We start from the raw sequence: 21,703 nt of genomic DNA, 5'->3' as shown, positions 1-21,703 counted from the left end.
AGGAGGATCCCGAAGAGATGGAGGGAAACTCCGGAGTTAGCACCTCCGCATCCTACACTTCTTACACTTCGAGTGATCCCGGGCCGGAATCAGAAAGTGAAAACTCAGTGAATCAAGCCCCACCCGTCGCTCCTCCAGGGCAAACATTGATGACCGTAGACCAAGATATCCTGCAAACAGCAATGGCTCGACTAGGACTGAATGCCGAGGAACTAGGCATTTACCCTTACGATGGATGAAGTGAAACCTTATCTGAGAGATGTTGTAATATATTTATGTAAGATATGTAAGATGGACAAAGGGCACGGTGGTTTGTAAAAATAACTTCAAGTTATGTATCATAAATAACTATGTGTATAAGTGTGGTTTATGTGTGGTCATGCTATGATGTGTGAAATATTAGTGTGCAGGGAATCATTGATAAAATGCACCCTAGATATTAATATTCTGTTTACTCTTGGCAGCATGACGGATCCAAGAGGACCACGAGCTTCAGGTTCAGGGGGTCAGGAGGAGAATTTACCAAGAGCACCAACGCTGGCAGATGCTATAGCCAGCCTTATGAACTCAGGGGCAGAACAAGCCCGATTACTTCAAATGATTGTACAGAACATTGGTAACGGTGGACATCGGTGGGATCCGGAGCGGGGTGTGTCCTACACCCAGTTCCTGGAGACCCGTCCTCCAATATTTTTAAAGGCCGAGCATCCCCTTGAAGCTAACGAATGGCTTCAAACAATGGAACAGAAGTTTCGAGTAATCCCCCAATGCACCACCACTCAAAAGGCCGAGTTTGCAAGACTCCAGCTCCAAGGTCCCGCAGGGACCTGGTGGACCAGCTATCTGGCCAGGCAGCTAGTTGGAAGGGAGGTTACGTGGGAGAACTTTAAGGAAGCCTTCAGGACGCAGTTTGTGCTGGAAGGTATCATGAGGATGAAACTGGAGCAGTTTTTGGGACTACAACAAGGAAACCGCAGTATTCTGGAGTATACCAGTGAGTTTGACCACTTAGCCCAATATGCACCAGAACATGTCAACACCGAGTCCAGAAAGAGAGATTGTTATCTTCGAGGGCTCAATGCAAGAATGCAGGAGAAGTTGTCCACCTGCACTTTTGTCGACTACAGCTCTGCGGTAAGTACAGCCATTATCGCGGAAGAAAAGATGAAAATCCTGGACGAAACCTTAAAGAAAGAAGAAGCATTGAAAAGGAAGAATGTTTCTTTTGGAACCTTTGGGAATGCTCCACAAAGAATGAAGGTAGTGTATCAAGGTCCTCCTCGACCCATGTATCGACCTTCATTTTAGCAGCGGCCCTTCCAGTCTTGGAATGTTAGAGCTCCCAGTGCTGCTCCTCATCCTGGAATTGCACCACCTCTCGGGTTTCGTAACCCTACTCCTCTAGGAAATCCACAGGTTTGTTTCAACTGTGGAAAGCCGGGACACTTTGCCCGGGACTTTCGTTTTCCAAAGGTTGGGGGAAACGCAAACTTAAGGGCTCAAACCTCGGGCCAAGGCACTGGACAGAAGTTTGTCCGTCGTAAGTTTGTGAACACTAAGACAGGACAAGCTCATTATATGAACGTGGAGGAAATTCTAGAAGGAGAGCCTATCCTGGCAGGTATGTACCTTATTAACAATTATCCTGCCATGGTTTTATTTGATTCAGGCGCATCGCATACTTTTATAAGTAGAAGGTTTGTCATGCAACACCAACTAGAGGTACATACATTAAATGTCAAGTATGCTATTCAAGCTACTGGAGCTACACAGAATACAAATCAAGTAGCTCGCAATGTGATTTTAAACTTAGAAGGAAATAAGGTGGGTGCTTATCCTTTAATTCTGGAAGATCAAGGAATAGATCTTATTTTAGGAGTAAATTGGATGAAGGAACGTAAAGTTCAAATTGATATGGTTAATCGGGTCATTAGTCTGAAAGATGACCAAGGCCACCCTTTTGAGCTCCAATTACCCGCTCATCCTTGTTTGGACCAGATGGTCAAAAGAACTAGAGCAGTGACTCTAGAATCTATTCCTGTGGTTAATGAGTTTATAGATGCATTCCCAGAAGATCTGCCTGGGCTACCGCCTGATAGAGTGGTATAATTTACTATTGAGTTAGAACCAGGCACCGCTCCTATCTCGAGAAGACCATATCGAATGCCACCTAAGGAGCTAGCAGAATTAAAAATACAACTCCAGGAATTGCTGGATAAAGGTTTTGTCTGACCTAGCACTTCACCATGGGGCTGCCCTGCTCTATTTGTTAAAAAGAAGGATGGCACATTAAGGCTATGTGTGGATTACCGCCCTTTGAATGCGGTAACCATTAAAAACAAGTATCCACTACCACGGATTGACTTGTTGTTCGACCAGTTATCTGGAGCCAAGGTCTTTTCAAAAATCAACCTTCGGTCAGGATACCATCAGATTAAGATAAAACCGAAGACATACCTAAAACAGCCTTCTCAACCCGATATGGACTATATGAATACTTGGTTATGTCTTTCAGACTGACAAATGCCCCAGCGCATTTTATGTACCTCATGAATTCAGTATTCATGCCAGAGTTAGATAAATTTGTGGTCGTCTTTATAGACGATATCCTTGTCTTTTCTAAAAATGAAGAAGAACATGCGCAACACTTGCGTATTATTCTAAATAGACTCCGAGAACACCAGTTGTATGCCAAGTTCAGTAAATGTGAATTTTGGTTAAAGAAAGTTCCATTCCTTGGGCACATATTATCCGAAAAAGGAATTGAAGTAGATCCCGGAAAAGTCAAGGACATATTGGATTGGAAATCACCAACCTCTGTTCATGAAGTAAGAAGTTTCTTGGGAATGGCCGGCTATTACCTTAGGTTCATTCCCAATTTCTCAAAAATTTCTAAACCAATCACAAAATTATTAAAGAAGGAAGTGAAATTTGAATGGAAGCCTGAGTGTGAAGAATCATTTCAAGTCTTACAGAAATTGCTGACTACAGCCCCAGTGCTAGCTCAACCTGACATAGAGAAACCCTTTGATGTATACTGCGATGCCTCAGGGACAGGCATAGGGTGTGTTCTTATGCAAGAAGGCAGAGTTATTGCTTATGCTTCTCGTCAACTGAAGCGTCATGAAGAGCGTTACCCTACCCATGATTTAGAACTTGCTGCCATAGTGCATGCATTAAAGATATGGCGACACTATCTTTTAGGTAGGAATGTCGTATCTTTACTGACCACAAAAGCTTGAAGTACATCTTTACTCAGATGGACTTGAACATGAGGCAAAGACGGTGGCTAGAACTGATTAAAGACTATAAGTTAGAAATCCATTATCATCCTGGTAAGGCTAATGTGGTGGCCGACGCCTTGAGCAGAAAGGCCCAATGCCACTGCACTACCGTCCAGTCTAACCTTAAGACCTTGTGTGAGGAAATGGAAGATTTGAGTTTGGAAATGGTGAAACAAGGCACCCTTCAGAATATTATGATTTAAGATACCCTAAAGGAAAGGATTATAACAGCCCAAAGAGAAGATCCATGGATTAAGATACTTTATCAGCAAAAAGCCGAAGGGAAGGTCCCCGAATTTAATCAAGAAAAAGATGGAGGACTGTACTTCAAGAAAAGGATAGTAGTTCCTAAAGATGAGGACCTAAGAAGATTGATCTTAGAAGAAGCACATCTATCTAAGTTTGCTATTCATCCCGGAAGTAATAAAATGTACCAAGATTTAAAGCAAAGGTTTTGGTGGGCCAAGATGAAACCTGAAATTGCAAGGTATGTAGATGAATGTGATACTTGCCGAAGAGTTAAGCCCATACTACAAAAGTTGGCAGGTTTACTACAACCTTCAGAAATCCTGTCTGGAAATGGGAAGATATTTCCATGGACTTTATAGTTGGATTGCCTACCACTTCAAAAGGGTATGATTCCATATGGGTTATTGTCGACCGTCTTACTAAGTCAGCTCACTTTATTCCAGTTAAGACTACTTATCCAGTGTCGACATATGCTAAACTCTATATAGCCCGGATCGTATCCTTGCACGGAGTACCAAAGACCATTATCTCTGATCGAGGTTCCCAGTTTGTTTCTAGATTCTGGGAACGATTGCAAAAGGACATGGGCACTACCCTAATTAGAAGTTCTGCCTATCATCCACAAACAGGAGGACAAACAGAAAGGGTTAATCAAATCTTGGAAGACATGTTGAGAGCATGTGTCCTTACCTTCTCTAAGCTATGGGACGAATGTTTGCCCCTAGCCGAGTTCTCCTATAATAATAGCTATCAAGCTAGCATTAAAATGGCACCTTTCGAAGCCCTGTATGGTTGAAGATGCCGAACTCCTTTAAATTGGTCAGGAGTAGGAGAAAGGACACATTTGGGATCAGACCTGGTTATGGAAACCGAGGAAAAGGTCTAGAAAATTTGCAAACATTTGGAAATAGCCCAGTCCCGACAAAAGAGTTATTCGGATAAAAGGAGACGGTCCTTGGAGTTTCATACCGGAGATTTTGTATACTTGAAGGTATCCCCGATGAAAGGAGTACAGCGATTTGGAGTAAAGGGTAAGTTAGCCCCAAGATATATTGGTCCTTATGAGATTCTGGAACGAAAAGGTCCAGTGGCATACAAGCTGTCATTGCCAGACCAACTTGCTTCTATACATGACGTATTTCATGTATCCCAGCTTAAGAAGTGCTTAAGAGTTCCAGAAGAGATTCTAGAAGATCCGGAAATTGAACTTGAACCAGATCTAACCTATGAGGAAAGGCCCATTAAAATTCTAGATCAAAAGGCAAGAGATACCCGAACTCGGAGTATCACGTTTTACAAGGTACAATGGAAAAATCATACTCCGGATGAAGCTACTTGGGAACAAGCTGAAGACCTAGAGTCTAAATATCCAGAATTATTTGAAACCGTCAGGAACAGATGAACAAAAGCCACCACCCCACTATCCTTGTACAGAAAAAGGAAGGATAGTTGACCTGACGCAGTTTCCTTTCCATTCTCAAAACCGAGGATTTAACCCCGGGAATCTCGGGACGAGATTCTGTTAAGGGGGAGAGGCTGTAACACCTGCCATTTTAAGTCATTAAAGTGACTTTGATGAATTGGAAGCAATTCGAGAAGAAAAGAAAAAGAAATTGGCCGAAAATCAAATTCGCATCAAATTTGGCCGAAATTTGAATTTTGAATTTGAAATTCAGAAAAATTCGGCAAAAATATGGAATAGAAGTGTAAGAGTAATTAGAACTTGAGGATCATGGATTTGAAATAGAAATGGTCCTAAATATCTCAAAGGAATTAGAGAAAGAAAATGGAAAACTGCACTTACTGTTCACCGTCCGAAAATAGAAATTCAGACAAACAGCAGCAGAGTCCATTTTGGAAATTCATTTCTGCTGAATTCTTCAAATAAGTGGATCCAAATAACTATACCATGTTAAAGTATGGACTTTGGACTCCTATATTTGGGTGTTGTTGGCCAGGAACATGGAAGGGAACAATTTCGAATTTGAGCTCAAAGTCAGCACATTGTCACAGGTGACTGTCATACTGAAAATGACTAAGTCTGAAGATGACAGTATATGGCCGACTTTGGAGTTGATTTCAAAGGAATGTAGATTAAAAGGTGTACATGTTCATGAGCAAAATGGAACCCTGGGATGTTGTAGAACACAAATGGAGAGAAGTTGGACTGGAAGAAAAGGAATTGAATCACTAAATTGATTCACCAAGTGAGATCGATGTTACTGTCGGGAGACTGACGAAACTGAATGGAAGGGTAAAAGGGTTCAGTCATTGCCCAAAGAAAAATTCAAATTTGAAGACTTTTGGATGTTTATCTCGGGCAAAGGTTTATAGATGAATTGGAAAGCTCGAGATTATCTACAACTTCGGTTAAGACACATATGCACCGTCGGATTGGAAATCCACCGTGGGGAAGCTCTGAATTTTGGGCGCTAGAAATCAGAAAAGGGGAGAGCAGCAGAGCCGAGCTCGACGTGTCGCCGCCGCCGCTCTCGGTCGCTAGCCAGCGCGACGGCTAGGCCACCTCCTCACCACGCAAGCCTACGAGTAGGCCACGGTGTCGCCCATGCACGCGGTAAACCGTTCGTATATTTACCGCTCCCGCGCCGCCGTTTCACCGCCGTTCTTTTTACCGCCGCCAGCGCCTCTGTCTCAGTTGCCGCCGCCGAGTAAAATTCCACCGCCACACCGCAGCTCCCGTCGATTCCCTCCGTCCACACCTCCACCCACATCCCACCAGCAACCCTAGCAGCTTGTTGCCCAGCTTCTTCGCCGGCACACCTTAAACCGCCGCCGTTTCTGTCCGCCGTTGCCGCGCCTCCCGCTCACGGTGAGCACCACCTTGCGCTGGTTCCCTTCCTTCTTAAGTAGTCTTAGGCAGGTCCTTAGGATACTAGGATGGTGTAGTAGTAGTCGTTCGAGTAGTTTGCGCCGTCGTCGTGCGTAGCCGCGATCGGCCGAAGGTGTCGCCGCCCGCCGCCGTGGAGGGAATGGCTCCGGCCATCTCCTGAGGAGCTGTTGCCGCGCGCGGGTGCGTGGAGGTATAGAGGTGCTGTCCTGACCTAGCTCCGTCGCCGGTAGGGCGCCGGCAGGCGAGTCGCGCCGCCCCCTGTCACGCGCGCGTGTTTTGGCGGGAGGAGGAAGAAGCGCCTGGAGCCTTGGGCCCGCGCGTCAGAGAGGCGGGGGAGTAAAGGAGGCCGGGGGCGCGGGCGGTTGTTGGGCTGGCGCGTCGGAAGCCCAAGAAGCCGACGCGGTCGACCACTGGAGAAAGAGGCCGGAGGCCCAGTAGGAGATAAGCCGTGCCCGCGGGAAAAAGGAAAAAGAAGAAGAGGGCCGTTGGGCCGTCACGGGTGAAAGGAGGAGAAAGAATGAAAAGAATCGGCCCAAGGGGCCCGTCCGGGGGAAGAAAAAGCTGGCGGGTAAGTGGAATAGGAGGAGAGGTGGGTCCGCGCCGTGGGCCCAGTGCGCATGAGAGAGGGTAGAGTCGAGCTGCGTAAGAAAAGTTTTCCGGAGTGTTTCTCAGGAAAATTAGATTTCCTTTGTAGAATAATTAGTTTAAATCCGAATTTCACCATTTAAATCACAGAAATTTCTAGGAGTGTCCAAAATTACTGAAACCAATTTTGTTAGGCTTGTTTTATTTTCCTTTATGCATTAAAATTTTTACACCCTAGAAAAATAATAAAAATTTGGGTATTTATTTAATGCCTTTCCTTTAATGTAATTAAATAAATACTTAATCTTTATAAAATGTATAAAATATGGACTAACATTTTCTTAATCACAAATTATTCTTAACTCATAGGAAATTAGGTTTTCAAGTTAGAAAATAATTATAACCTTTTCTAAAAATAAAAGAAAGGCCTTAAGTAGGGTTAAGTAAGAAAATAAAATTGTGGGTTAATCTTTTTGGGTTTTTGTGTGTTGACTTGCAACTTTATCATGATAGATTGTATAGTCCTTGTTGGCATGCAACTATCATGAAGGAAAGTTGTATAGTCTTTTATTCAAAATTTTCCATTCCTAACCCCTGCATGTGTTGTGTTATAGATCCCGAAGCACCAGAAGGAGATTATTTGGAATTTTCAGAAGGATCTTCGGGGTTCGAAGAAGTCTTTGAATTGGTCCCCTACGAAGCCAACCCTTCGGACAATACTAACTTTTTAAGCAAAAAAGGCAAGCCCCGGTGCATTTATACCTATCTATTTTGGAGTCATTATTTCATGTGCCCAATTATCGGTTATTTGCTATATTTTGAAACCTATTCTTGTGTATGATCATGCCTTGTCTTAAGGACATCTTTGCCACTTGTTCAAACCTTTAGTAGATAACCCAAGTCTAGAATTGCTTAGTTGCATACATGCTTGGTTTACCAACCTTAAGGAAAACTTTTGAGTCATACATGCTATTTATGAGGAGATGAATTGGAAATTGAGAAGCGGACAGAAGCTAGAGATGTAGTTCTGTCTGCTAGATTAATTTGGTTAAGGGCCGGTTCGTTGTCTTAACCTTTGATCAAGTGATAAAGCATCTGATCACTTACTGGGTATGGGACCAGTAAAGCCTAGTAAGTTAGTAAACTCTATGATCGGGAATACTTCGTCCCCGCGCTTGACGTGCTGGAGATTGGCAGGGGCGTAGCCTGAAACTCACATGGTGATCGGGCCAGACGTGGGGTCCCATGTGGGGGTGCGTCCCTGGGTCCGGGTAGTCTTATTCCCAATCATTGATTTTGCTAATCGAAAGGTCGTTATGTACGATCAGGGTACTCTCCTGCAGGATGTAAATTGATCCGGATCGCCGCAATTCTCGGTTATGAATGCACTTGATCATTGTTGAGCATCGTAGTATAAATTCATGAATAATATATCTTTCTGATAATGTTTGATATATGACTTAATATCTATTGTTGCTTTTACTTTCTGCTCATCATTTAGAATAGTTAGGCAATAACTTAACCCAAATGAAAGATAAAACTAAGGCATCACTCGTAGTAAGCTTTTCGGCAAAAGTTGTGTTAGCCAAGTACACCAAAAAGCTAGCATACACTTCCAAAGAAAGCTATTATATTGGTTAGTTGGGTAAGACTTGCTGAGTACCCCGTACTCAGGGTTATCCCTTGTGGCTATCTTTCAGAAGCTCCGCAGGAGTCTACAGAGGAGGAAGCCCCGAAGCCCTAGGGTATTGTTATGAGTCTCACAATACCCTTAAGAAGAAGTTTTTAAATGCTCATCTCCTCATGAACTGTTTATGTTTAAATCTTAGAACTCTGTCTAACATTGCACTGCTAAGTTTGCTTCAATCTATGTTCTGTAATAACTCGTACCTTTTATATGTATGTAAAAATGTAATATTTGTTGATGTTATCCCATCACGGATACTATCCCGATGTATGGCTATGAAACACAACGTGGATTTTTTGAGGAGTCCTAGGGACACTCGACGGACGACCGGATTTATACTGTTTTAAGTGCGTTTCGAATAATTGCTGCGTCGGCAGCAATTAGGCGCATTTAAACCAGTTTAAATTGGGTGGTTCCGCCACAGCTCATTGTTTGTTGTTACAGGAAGCGCATGGAGGCGGTCTCATGGGGCACTTTGGCGTCTACAAGACGCATGAAGTGCTGGCTGCCCACTTCTTTTGGCCCCAGATGCGCGTTGATGTTGAGCGCCTTGTTGCACGCTGCACTACTTGCCAGAAAGCTAAGTCACAATTGAACAACCATGGTTTGTACATGCCTTTGCCTGTTCCTACTTCCCCTTGGCTTGATATTTCTATGGACTTTGTTTTGGGATTGCCTAGAACTAAGAAGGGGAGGGATAGTATTTTTGTGGTTGTTGATCGTTTCTCCAAAATGGCTCATTTTATACCTTGTCATAAGACTGATGATGCTAGCAATGTTGCTGAATTGTTCTTTTGCGAGATTATTCGTTTGCATGGTATTCCAAATACAATAGTCTCTGATCGTGATGCTAAGTTTCTCAGTCATTTTTGGAGATCACTGTGGAATAAAATGGCAACTAAATTGCTGTTTAGCACCACTTGTCACCCTCAGACTGATGGACAAACTGAGGTGGTTAATCGAACCTTGTCCACCATGCTTAGAGCTGTTTTAGATAAACACTTGAAACGTTGGGAAGATTGCTTGCCTCATGTTGAGTTTGCTTATAATCATGCAACGCATTCTTCTACAAAGATGTGTCCCTTTCAGGTTGTTTATGGTTATATTCCTCGGGCGCCTATTGATTTGTTTGCACTTGATGCCGAGGACGCCCCACACATAGATGCCGCTGCACATGTTGATCAAATGATTAGCTTGCATGAGCAAACTCAACAAAACATTGCTGCTGCTAATGCTAAATATCAGGTTGCGGGTAGTAAAGGGAGAAAACATGTTACTTTTGCACCGGGTGATCGGGTTTGGTTGCATTTGAGAAAGGATCATTTTCCTACCTTACGTCGTTCTAAATTGATGCCACGTGCTGCTGGTCCTTTTAAAGTGCTAACCAAGATTAATGATAATGCTTATATCCTTGACCTGCCTGCGGAGTTTGGTGTTTCCACGAGTTTTAATGTTGCAGATTTGAAACCGTATGCGGGCGAAGATGAGGAGTTGCCGTCGAGGACGACTTCAGTTCAAGAAGGGGAGGATGATGAGGACACCACGAGTACATCTACACCAGCAGCACCTCAGGCGCCTCCAGTTGCTCCTCCATCTCAGGCGCCTACAGTTGATCATCCAGATGGGCCAATCACTCGGGCCCGTGCGAGAGAATTAAACTTCATCATGCTGTTAAGGAACGAAGGTCCAGCGGAATAAGAAGATGGCCCAACAGGGCAGCCCAGGTGGGGCGCCTAGGGTTGGGAGCCGCGGCCCTCCCCCTGGTCGCGCGTGCCCCCCTCCTGCCGTCGCGCCTCCTCCGGACTCCAGGGGCTGCGCCACCTTTATTTAGTCGGAGTCCCTTTTGTTTACGACTTAAGTTTTGTTTTACATCTAGCTTTAGCTACTCTTGAAGATGCGCAAATACACGCTGTCCTTGTGTGATTCAGAACTCCACCTTCGAGTGATATTTAGATTGCTCGCCTCTTTTTCTTGTTCGTTCTTCGATTGCGGACAGGAATCGATCTTTGTGATCAGGCTGATCTTGCGCTGGCAAGGTTGGTAACCACAGGAAGTTGGTTCAGCGATTGCATTGGCGCTTCGGGTTCGCTCGTCGTAGTCGGATCATGAGGGTCTACTTCCACCAAGTCGAATTTATCTCTACTCACCGAAAGATCGGGCACTCCGACTCTATCAATAGGCACAGGAATTTATGCACTATCCGTGGGGTAAGTGTATGGTAGAGCTGCTGTGGAGGGGTGAATTTATGTGGACAGCTTGGGCAGAGATATCTAGTTACACTCGGTGCCGAGTCATCCAATCCATACCCAAGATAATATTTATTCCCTCTAGACCAAGGATAATAAGGTTTTCCTTAAAGAGGGTGTTACCTAATTTGATAGGTACCAACGGATTTATCTGGTCTGAGGCTATCTTCCCTCCCAGGGTAGAGATCATATATGACCCTTTAGTGTGACGGAAACTTAACCCACATCTAGCAAAAATTTTACTCCCAATGAAACTATGGGATGCTCCCGAATCAAACAAAATCAAGACGGGTTGGTTATGAACAGAGAATGTACCCGTCATGACCGGTGTGCCTTCCGGGAGCTTTGCCAAGTTGGTGAAGTTCAGCCTGCCTTGTCGAACCTACACCTTAGGCTTCTTTCCCTTGTTGCCCATCACATTACTCTAGCCAGGCCGTTGATTCTTGTTGCGGGGGCAGTCTTTGGCAAAGTGTCCCGTATTCCTGTAGGTGAAACAGCGGTTTCCATTGGCAGGGTGTAGTGGCGGTGGAAGGGTAGGCCGCGGCCCCTGCGGCTAAAATCCAGAGAAACAGGGTGCTGCCTGCGGTGGAGGTCGAGCAACCCATCTCCCAGGCTGCGCTGGCCTGCGAGGTGCTGAAGGGGGAACCACTCTGAACTTCTGAGCAGGCACGCTAGGTGACAGCATTGGAACCTTCCCCTTCATGTCGACCTTGAGAGCCTTCATGCAATCCTCCTGGGAGATTGCCAGGTTCACCAGCTCATTGAAAGAATCCACTTTTATGGGATTCAACCTTTCCTTGAGCTCAAGACTCAAGCCTCTGCGGAATCGGTCCCTCTTCTTTTCATCGGAATTCGCGTGATAGCCTACATAGCGACACAGGCCGTTGAAAGCTTGCGCGTATTGCAGAACATCGCGGCTTCCCTTGGTGAGAGCCAGGAACTCATTGAGCTTGTGCTCCAAGAGACCCTCAGGGATATGATGGCCCCTGAAAGCCGTCTTGAACTCCTTCTAACTGATGACATGGTTGGCTGGCAGCATGCCATGATAGTGGTCCCACCAGAGATGGGCAGACTTACGCAGCTGCTGTGTTGCGAACCGAGCCTTGTTCTCATCCAGGCAGTGCGTGGTGAGGAGGGAGAACTTGGATTCGATGGTTCGAATCCAGGTATCAGCGTCAAGCGGATCCTTCGTCTTATGGAACAGAGGAGGCTGTGTCCCCAGGAAGTCCTCATAGTGAGCAACATGAGGTTATTGAGGAACTCTTCCTCCTTGAGGCTGCTGCTGCTGCCCATGGGCTATGTGCCTCAGCAGCTCAGTTTGAGCAGCCAAGATGGATTCTAGCGTGAGCGGGGGAGGTGGAGGCGGTGGAGGTACCTACCTCTGCTTGCTGCCACTTGGGACAAAGCCAAAGCATGTGCTGTGCACCATCTGCAAGGTTTCATCTTCCCATTAGTCACATAATTCAAAAACTTGCTTAATCACAAGGAAAAATTATGTGCTGAATCATAAGCATTTATCTTGCCGATAGTGAGAAAATAGCAATTATGTCTTTTATATAGTAGGTGCATATCTCTTCTTCCAAATGCACAGTGTTTCTCATCTTTGGTCAACGGTTAGGAGATTTCATACGTAACAACTATTGTTTTACACTTGCTGACCGAACATAAGGGAAAAGGGGTCGATTAGTGAACTTAGCGAGTCGCTGTCTGGGCTGTTTTTCAGCAAGCTGAGCGGTGGAGTTTTGGTTCTAACGCGAGTTTAACAGATCCAAAGGAGCTGCAATTTTATGAGCAGTTAGAACACAAGCTTTCACACAACTTTAGTATTCAAACCTCAGTTCAAAAGTGAGTGGAGACAGGGTTAAAACTGAGAAGAAACAGCCACTGAAATCCTGTCAAGTTTTTTGAACATTACAACTAACCCATAACAACGGCAAGTCCGTGCTCACAACAAGTTTTTTGACACAAAGGGTACTCAACTCGAGGCTAACTTATTACATCACCAGCCAAAATATAGGTTGCCGAGGAGTAAAACAAAAGAAACTACTCAATTCATGACGACGCATCTAGAAGTCATCAAGGTTGCCTACGGAGGCAAAGCTAAGTGCAGGAGAGGGAGCGTTGCCAACTAGAGGCTGTGGTGTGATCTCCTCGAAATCCATGCTCGAAAAGCCCTCGATCTCCTTGGGCTCCTCCTTCTGAGCCACGGGCTCATCTTGTTGAACCTCTAAGGCATGGATAGCATCAAGCTCAGTGTGGTGCTCCTATAGATGCTCATTAGCATCTGCTAACTCCATGTTCACATCATAGAACTTGTTAGCCAACAACTACATGTGATGATCCGTGTCCCAATTTTCCTTCTCTAGCTCAGTAATCCGGGTCTGCATATCAGAAATCTAAATGTCCTTCTGCACCAACTCGAGTGATAGATCCACCATACCGTTTTGCACGGTGCTGAGGGCAACCTGATCAATCCAGTCAAGGTAGCCATAGCTCTACTCTGCATCTCAATCATCCGGTAGAGTACATTCATGCAGCGGGGCCAAAGTAAAGATCATGTGCTGTGGATCCAAGATACCCAACAAATCCATGTTATCCATGCGGTCTAACCAATCCGCATCCTTCTTGTCCCTGGCGGGGAACAAGCCAATCGGGTCCAACACGATCTCAAGAGGATGCTGTCTGCAAAATAGCGTCAGTGCCTATAGTGCTGCAAACTCCCACATGTCCTCAAGGGTATGCCCATTAGCCATGACCTCCAAGAGGGGCCACTACGGCTGCTCAGGGGGTGGGGGCACCTTTACGTGCACGCAGCTCCGGGTATCCCGTGGTTCTATTACACACGTCCCACATAGATGGGCGATGACGGGTACTCAAACAAGCGCAGAGTATCCCATAAGATGGTGGAAAAACCCTCAAAGTGGAGGCATGTTGAGTGAGAGGTGCCATCCATGCCAACAGCGACGTACATGGGATCGGCCATTCTGAAAAAAAAGGGGACAAATGAGACATGGAATCAATACTTGGAAATCTAAACAGATTTCTGGTAAGTTAGAGGAAAACTCATAACTCAGCAAGTATTCATCCAAAATTTCTCAAATATTACCAGCATGTTTTTTAAGTAGTGTGTGACAAGTTTGGTATTCAAAGGTGGAGCTAAAACAGATCTTAACAAGGTGATAAGCTCAGGTTTTAACAAGTGGTGCATGCTAGAATTTTCAGGAATAGAGCTGAAGTAAACTGAACACAACTCTCAAACCAGAGACCCAAAAATTTGAGATGATTTTACCAGCATATTTTACCAGAATGCTCTTGAGATGATTTCCAACAAGTTGGGAATTCAAAGTTTTAGCTGAAACAAGGCCTAAGAAGGTGATAACTGTGAATCTCACAGAGGGTCCATTCTGGTATTTCAGAAATAGTGCAGCCATTAACAGATCATATCTCTCAAACCATTGACCCATTGGAGCTGAAATTTTACCACCAGGTTTTTTGTCAAGTTCTTAACAACTTTGGTTAAAGGGTGCCTAACAGAAAAAGTTCTTAAGGTGGTCGAAAGATTAAAACTCTAACTGGTCCACAACTGATTACTCAGCAACAGGGGTTTACTTTGGCTGAACAGAACTCACAACTTACTTGGGAAAACTTCAACAAATTTTTATCAGCATCTTGCTTTGGAAGTTTTTAACAACTTTCTTATACCAAGTTTCTAGAGAACACTTAATGAAACAGCTTAAACAAATTTTTAACAAGTTTGAACAGTGGAGCAAGACAGCTAGAGAATCCTTATCACGCTTAAGATTTTTAGAAAATTTCACAAGCGAGTTCGATTTGCGTCTTTTAGGTTGTGACTTTTATTCATGACGCATGCATGTCCTAATCAGCCTCACGACCGAAATAACTGCCAAAAAGCTTTGGACTTACATAGTTAGTGCTGGTGGCAAGGTAACTAGTCGAGTAGCTAATCATCGTTTCTTATGTAAACGCGGTTAGCGTACTTGCAGAAGATTTCAACCTGAATCTTTCATGCCAGCATGTCACGAAAGTGTCCACAAACATTACCGTTCGCTATAGAAACGGCACCCATGCATTTAACGCTGCATGAACCGCGCAACAACTATGGAAATAGGCCCTTTTGAATAGAACCATATAACCCTTCGCATACTCATGATGCAGAATCTTGCGCACATATAATAGATGTGGGCGAACAACCATGATGATAGGCTCATTGGAATCGAACCATACCACCCTTCGCATGATTTGACATACGGAACCTCGTGCACATGTAATAAACGTGGGCAAAAACAACCGTGATGATAGGTTCATTGGAATCGAATCCTTTCACCCTTCGCATACTCGCGATGTGAAACTCTGCGCACGTATGATAAACGTGGGAGAAAAGTGCTGGAGGTCAGTATAAATAACCAATAGTTATCAGCCACCTTAAATAACCCAAAAATTCCCCTAGGGCTTCTCGTACTAAGTTCATCCTTAATGAACTTACGAATTTTTCAAACTAATTTCTTGCAAGTTTTTTTCAGAAAAGGGTGTTTAAGGTCTGTTGTTCTCTCTGCCATGCTTCGAGCTATGGCGGAACTGCCCAAATTAACTTGGCTAAAATGCACTTAAGTCACCTAACACGAGATCATGCACTTTAAACCAGCCAACTAGGTCATCCGTCGGATTTCATCCAATAAACCATATACTCAAGATTGAGAAGCATTGCTCACACGAAGGTAAGTGGTTACAGAGATTACAACATTCCCATCACATTGATGTTGTTCAACAATTTATTACATCAGAGTTTTTGAAATTTAGATAGAGTTTGCAAGGTTGTAAACAACGAAGTAAACATGCGGAAGCTAAACATCGATAATAATACCATGATGAAGTCAACCATGATATCAATAACCCTTGTCCTAGCCATCCGAGAAGGGATCCCACTTGACCGTCCAACCTAGAGGGAGCTGGGTAGGCCAAGTGACGCTAGTAGCCAAACTATTGACATTACCTAAAAAGTTATGCCAGAAGCAAGGCTGAGCAACTAATACTCAGCAAGATTGACCCGATAGTGGTTGCTAAACCACTAACTTCTAGACATGCAGGCTCTTTGGTGTGGGTTTGTTTTTACCAAAAGCGACTAATGTTGATCCTTACTTTCAATATTTTAGCTCAAGTTCTAAGTTCATTAACTAGTATAAATTAGCAACTCATACTAAGCAAATACAGTTGTCAAACAATTAATGACAAGCATCAAGTTTAATATTTCAATCATGTTCCATCTTTACTCAGTGAAGCATAGCGATCAAGTAGTCCCAAACTGTGAGAGGCAGATGATTTGAATCGAGTTTATTAACCATGCATGGTGAACCTAATCCCACAACATCCGCGCACCACAATGAGTCGCTTCACTTGTCAGCCATCCGCATCAATTCCCAGGCACGTGTCGGGTCCACTTGCCTTGGTACAAGGCCTCACAATCCTAGCCTCTGTCGTACTGTGACTGCACTTGTCACCACATGATGCACCAGGGGAAAACTCAATTTCCAGAGATAGTGGAACGAAATGCTCACATCCTGGTTCAATCAGGTACTAGGCTTCCCTATCCCATACTAGGTATGAGATTAGTACTTTCAAACACTTGATCACGAACACTATCACTTTTTGACCTTAGTCCATTTTAAGTAGATAGACGGGGTAAACAACCGAGTACCGAACAATAAAGCCCGGCCCTGTCCATCATCCTTATGGTTATAACATAAGTAAAGCAATCAACTCCTATAGCTCACGAGTGACAGACAATCACTCGACTTTTACCGACTCCTATTTGAGCATTGCATCTACTCGACTTTAGCAACTAGTGTCCAGATCAAGGTACTATGTTTCATGCATCTATGGTTTCAATCAACTCCTAGAAATGTAAATGCATAATCATAAGCATCAATCGGGTGTTAGAGTTTTTTGGGGGCCTTATAAGAAACAAGAGCTGCCCCAAGGCTTATTCTCTGAAGAGGCCGCTGACCAACCCGGTATGATCTTAACAGCATTGATTTGGTGCACTTCTAGTGCTATTGTGTTGTTTCTAACTATGCTTGTGGATTGACTAGGATGACGAATTTAAATTCTTTTGCCCAGCGCCACTTCCTAGAGGGGCCAAGCAGCAGCGGCCCAAGGTTCGCTTGACCACTGAAAACTGACGAGCCTCATGCCGGCCTTGAGTGGGAGACTGATTCCTCAATCGGGTCGGACGAGAGCATGCCAGAAGAGGTTAGCCAGGCCACAAACGCTGCACTGGTTGGATGTCGGACATGGCCTCCCGTGCAGAAGCAGCCTGCCTCCAAGTCGCAGAAGCCAAGCTTCAAGAGGAAGAAGATGGCCAGCAAGAATGGGAAGGAGAATGAGAAGGCTGCCCTGAGCGTGGCCTCTGCGGCTAGGTCGGCCAACGAAGCGGACGAGGAGTCCGATATGTCGAGCCTGCCCACGAAGAAGAAAAAGTTTGAGCTCCTTGAGATGACCACAGCCGACACGGAGCGTGCCAAGGAGGCATTGAAGGCAAAGATCCACGGGAGGTCTAGTGAGGATGCGTCGGTGCCACCACCACCATTACGCCCCAAGTTTCGAGTGAAGAAGAAGAGCACCATGTAAGTGTGATCTAGTTGTACTGTTTGTCTTGTTGTTATTGTTGCCTGTCGTGCCTAGGTTGCCTGTCGCACTGACAGTGTAGGACTGCCCTACTAGATGATGAGTCCGGTGCATAGCTGACTGGTTGCTCAACCCAGATCGAGGGGGTGAGCGGCCGCACCATTGATCGGTCACCGCCTCTGGAGGTTGGGGCAGGTCAAAATGGTCATGCTAGAGAAGATGTGCCAAACACGGTGCCGCAACAAGGCATAGCTGGCTCCGAGACTGCAGATGCTACTGAGGTCAAATCCAGGGTGGATCAAGTTCCTAGTGAGGGGGCCAGAGCAGAGCCTCGGCTAGAAGAAGTGCCCAGGGATGATCCACTATTGGAGGGGTCTGTCAGGGATGCTGATGTTGGTGTGCAAGGTAGAGAAGATCCTGATACCTTGAGCTGCTCTGGGTCTGACCTTGCCAAGGATGCAGCGCAGGATAAAAAGGTCCTGCCCAGCTACAGTAGTCATCATACAAAATTTCTGAGCTGCTATTGGTAAGTGTGCCGACCAACCCAGAGAACATATATCTGAAATCCAGTTTCTTTGTAGAGCTCTGATTATTAGAATGTAAGCAGAATTTGGTCGAGTGCACGCATAAGAGGGCGGACACAATCTAGCAAGCCGAGCACTATCTCCTAGAGGCAGAGTGACTTAGGCCAACCTCAAGAAGGCTAGAGAGGATGCCGTGCAGAAAGATCTGGATCATGCCCTGAAGGAAGAGGTTCTTACTTTGCACTTGAGAGGTATGTTTTCTGACTTGTTGACTCGATTTGGTCCTTGTAATCTTGGTGTAGAAATATACTTGTTTCAATGAGTAGATGACGAGGTCAGGGAGCAAAGGCTCAAGCGGCACCTGAAACAGTGTGATGATCCGAATGCGCATCTTTAGCATGAACATGATGTGGCGGTTCACCATGAGTATGCCATGTCGTAGAAGCTGATTTATGAAGCCAACGCGCGCAAAGATACTTAGTGCTGCTTAGAAGCTGCACTGCAAAGTCTTCAGCGTGACCAATCGGTGATTGCAGGGTTGGAGGTGGAGCTGGAAGATCTTCGTAAGGTGGCCGACTATGTGATGGACATGGTCCAACTAGAGGCCGACCCAACCGCACCAAAGCTTTTGCTCGATCGTCTCAAGGCCACACCTGGTCAGCTGAAGGATATTAAAGGACACTGCAGTGGAGTGCGTCAGGAATGCCTTGGTGGTGTTGGGGACACACTTCCCACAGATCCCCTTGGAGCGTTCTAGAATAGAGGTCGCGGCCGACTTTAATGCGGATGCGCTTCCAGAACTGGCCGACCAGTATCATGATGTAGCGGAAAACATTGTCAATGACTTGGACCTATAAAAATGAAACTCTATGGTGTATCAAACTATATGATATGTGAAATAATTGATTTAATTGTATGCGAGAAAAAGGGCGCTCCATCCCTCCATTGGTGTATATGACGGGACAGCGTGTAGCCGATGCCTGTAGCCGCTAGGTGCTTAGCATCGCCTGACCAGCGTCCTGCTGAGACTGGATCTCAAGCTTGTAGGAGGGGTGAATGCAAGGTTGTCAAGGTTTCACGAGCTAGAACGCCGACCACACGAGTTAGTCATATTGCCTTGGGAGGCGGAGGAGAAGGATGCAAGACCTAGAGGTCCGCGCCTGGAGGAAGCCCCCGAGCTTGGAAGTGAGTGGTCTGTTGAATAGGTCAGACAACTCTCGAGTGTCAAGAACAGCTCGAGCGAGGGCACAAAAGGTAGTAGGTACGCAGAGAACCTCGGAGGTGTTACTCATTCAGTTAAAAGGGGAAAATAGAATACATAGCTTTTAAGCCCTAAGGATAGGAGCATCGCAGGTGCTCGATGTTACATGGAGTTGGACGCTTGAGTCGTCCGCCCATTGGAGTTGGTAGGTGTTTTGCTGGATGACCTCTTGGATGGTGAAGGGGCCTCACGGCGGTTGTCGTGATGATTGTGGTTCCTGCAGTAATTGTGGCGGCGAGGTCACTTGTACTTCATTGGGGAGCCGAGTTCTTTCTCGATGACTTTACAGTTCCGGAGATTGTGATGCGTGTCCCTATGGAAGGGGCACAGAGCATCCATGGTGTCATCTAACTCTTCCTGGAGGAAGGTGGTCAGCCTGGTGGGATCGGCTTCGGTAGTGAGGACCTCGGGGGCCCTTTTTTGAAGTGGGGAGGGCTCCACCTACTCTTTGCAAACGGGCTCCAGCCGACCTCCCATGCGGCTACTGTGGTCGTCTTGGTGGAGACTGGATCTGCTAAAGCAGACCGACTTTGAGAGTGTCGGGTAGATGTGGACCAGGGAGTGTGTTGACCAGCTCCAGGCCCACCCTTCGATCTGAGCGTTGGCAACGCAGATATGTGCTCAGATCCGCCTGAATGGCTTCAAATCTAGAAGGTTTCTAGGTTTGCGAAGGCAGCCCCTAGGTTAGCCTAGGGTGTGTTGGAAATGTAACGATCGGGCTCTTCGAGGTCAGCTTGTAGATTGTAGGCGTGTATGCGGTGCCTGCGTCTGCCTTGGGCATCATTCTGGTCGGCATTATCACTGTTGTTGCGCAGTGGTTGGTGCTGGTCACCTGCTGCCTCCATGTTAGTGGTACGTTGATGCTAGGCATTGGCCTACTCCTATTGGCGCGTACTGCACATTCCTGATTTTTGGCATTGCGACCTACTTCCTACGAAGATATTTTGCCATCCACAAGTGGATCGTCGGCGGAGACCATGAAGGCTTCGTGATCTGGCATGGTGGAGTTGACATTGTTTCTGTAAAGGTTCGGGGTCAGGACGATGCAGGGGATCTGAAATGTGCCATAGTCCAGAAACTAGGCAGGTAAGGGTGGGTCTTCAGATTGGATCTAAAAAGACTGCGCAAGTTTTGCGGAAAACATGGAAGCCGAGTTCTTTAGACCAAAGGGAACATGAGAAGGACCCTGTGCTAACCTTGTTCAATGTAGCACAGCCTCAAAGAGATCGATGCACTCAGAGGCGGTGTCGCTAATGCGATCTAGCTCCGTGATCAGATCGGAGGGCATGGGTGGGTAGGTCGCCATGAGGATGTGTGGGGCCCTCTCTGAGAGAAAGAGATTGCCAACCTGCTAGGCACACGGTGCGATGTTCCTCGAGTAGAGGTCTTGTTCTACTGGCGTAGATCCAATGGACGCCGAGCTAGCGATGGACGCCGAGTTGGCGATGGATGCCGTTGAAAGTGACGTGGTGGCCTGGTGGAGGATGTTGGGAATACTTGGACTTAGCCCCCAATCAACTTCTTTGGTCCTTCATGCCTTTCATGTGTGTTTAACACTCTTTTTGATCCACGTATATATCTCTAAAAATGACAATGAACATACATCATGGTGCACCATCAATTCATCAAATGTATCAAATACAATCGTGATAAAGAATTACTTAACCTTTGAATCAAAAGTTGCCAATGTGGTTGTATCCTTGCAGGTGATGTCCTCATCATTCTCCCCTTCTTGGCTGCAAATCGTCCTTAGTTTTGCAATATGATGGAAGTTAGAGAATAAAGTTTTGTCGGATTCTTTCAAATATAATGCTCGGAGTTCCACTGAAGCACATGGCAGCAAGAATTGTTCTCCTTCTTCAAAATTTACCTGCAACTTGTAGTCCATAGTAGGGAAGCTAGATACTGTATAGTTAGCTTGACTGCAAGCCATTGTTTGATCACTTAGGTCCACCATTAAAGGAGCTTTGTAATCTGAACAAATATATAACCTATGCACCAAATTTTTGTTGTTATCGTCATATTTGCCAATTGTATGAAAAGTACAATAATCCAAACATAGAAAACCAGATTTCTTAGATAATTCACTCTCCAAACTATTCAGGTCACAAAGAAAATCAACTTCGATATAACCTAAACAATTTAAAGAAGATATGATTTTCATCTCTTCTTCCTCACCATCAATACAATGAACACACCTAACTTTAGTATAAAAAGACTTACCTTCACTCTCTTCCTTTTATGGGTGTGCAGTTAATTCCTTTGTATTTTGTCCAAAGTTAGTCATAGTAGAACACATAACAAATTGCTTCATCCATATAATATTTTTTTTCACAAGTGGGTAATAGTTCAGGTAATTTCTTTTCACTCAAAT

Source organism: Setaria italica, chromosome III (assembly GCF_000263155.2).
Source record: "Setaria italica strain Yugu1 chromosome III, Setaria_italica_v2.0, whole genome shotgun sequence".
Classification (NCBI taxonomy): Eukaryota; Viridiplantae; Streptophyta; class Magnoliopsida; order Poales; family Poaceae; genus Setaria; species Setaria italica.
This window is presented reverse-complemented; position numbering follows the sequence as displayed.